The 1,428-nt window shown below is 33.8% G+C and overlaps 1 long non-coding RNA gene across 1 annotated transcript in view; it reads right to left on the bottom strand.

Moving 5' to 3' along the window:
- LOC128247039 (uncharacterized) overlaps positions 1–1,192 on the bottom strand; it is a 6,594-nt gene extending 5,402 nt beyond the window's left edge. Inside the window, exon 1 of the long non-coding RNA XR_008263466.1 lies at positions 868–1,192. This is a non-coding gene — a long non-coding RNA (uncharacterized LOC128247039). The remainder of the gene's footprint in view (positions 1–867) is intronic.
- Positions 1,193–1,428: the final 236 nt, after the last annotated feature.

The following is a 1,428-nucleotide window of genomic DNA, read 5'->3' as shown; positions in this document are numbered from 1 at the left end:
TTAAAATTTTGAGAACGTGTTTCTAGGATGTCAGGTTTTCTGTTTAGATACTTTTTGCGTCTATTTTATAATTTTATGCATGCGTGAAGCATTAGTTGAGAAAACACTAATTTCACTTCTTGTCATAGGACGGAGGGGAGGGGGTGTTTATTTTTTCAGAATCAATCTCTGTATTTCGCCCCCCCGCTTTTTAAGTGAAAATTTAAGAATTTTGGGTGGGGATTTAAATTTTGAAATGCAGATTCGGAATTTTCGCCCTCGATATAGTGTGTTCCTGTAAAAAAAAAAAAAAAATCCCAAAGGGGATGGGCGCGGTCCATGATCTTTACTTCTGCCGAATGATCAATCTCAGAAAAACCAGAATATCGTTTGAACCACTATTCTGTATCTTAAGCTTGTGTACGCTTAATTCATTCGGCTTTTTACCTGAAGAAAACAGCCAAATATTTTTAACTGTATGAAATAAAAATAAACTGAATCCCTTTGCTAAAATGGGTATCGTTTCGTTTATGGTTTCCAGATTTTTCCAGCCTTGAATTCTATTGAACTAATCACTCTGACCACATTAAGGAATTTCCAATATTTAAAAAAGTACATTATTTTCTTTTATACTAAAAAATGCTGGCCATTTGTTCGAAATAAAAGGCCGACGGCCATGTTGACAGAAGCCTTCGCGTAAATTTTCGTTGAGTGCAAAGTTTTGAAAGTACAACGTAATAACGAAAATTAACTGAACGATACGGGGAAATATAACTGTTTTACACTATAGGAAATCAGAATGTAAGTAAATGGTGGATATATACTTTGTCTCTTTTTAAAAATTACGAGATGAATGATCAAAATGAAGCAGATTTATACTCAACTTACCAAGCGAACTGCTAAAGGGGAGAGAAATGAATGAGAGTAGGACGATTTCAAAGAGACCTGAAAGTACCACGTGGAGAGATAAACTGGAAGTACATACTTTAAACAGCTTGAAGTGAATAAATGAATATATATATATTTGCGTGTGCGAATGTGTCCTTATTTTAATATTGTCTATATATATATATATATATATGAAATATGAAAACAGTTAGGTGCACTACAACTAAGAAATATCTAATATAATAAATGCAAAAACTAATTTGTGTGTAACACTTTGCCCTCCTCTCTCACTATTCACTGACACTTCCTCGTGCTAGGGTGAGAGTAAAAGAGGGCGGTGGCGAAGACAAACAGAGAGAGAAAGAGAGACAAAGAAATTTAGGGATAGTTGATTTTTATTAAAAGTAGTATGTTGATGGTGGCAGTGGGAGTAATAATAAGAGAGAAAGAGGGAGATGATGTACAACTTTGTTTAACCATGTCTCATCGCCAACATACTGAACACTAACATTTTTGTTTTATTTTTTGCTTTCTTTAATACATATATGTATATATACACAC

Source organism: Octopus bimaculoides, chromosome 2 (assembly GCF_001194135.2).
Source record: "Octopus bimaculoides isolate UCB-OBI-ISO-001 chromosome 2, ASM119413v2, whole genome shotgun sequence".
Classification (NCBI taxonomy): domain Eukaryota; kingdom Metazoa; phylum Mollusca; class Cephalopoda; order Octopoda; family Octopodidae; genus Octopus; species Octopus bimaculoides.
Note: the sequence above shows the minus strand (reverse complement) of the source record. Positions and strands in the feature narration are given on the sequence as shown.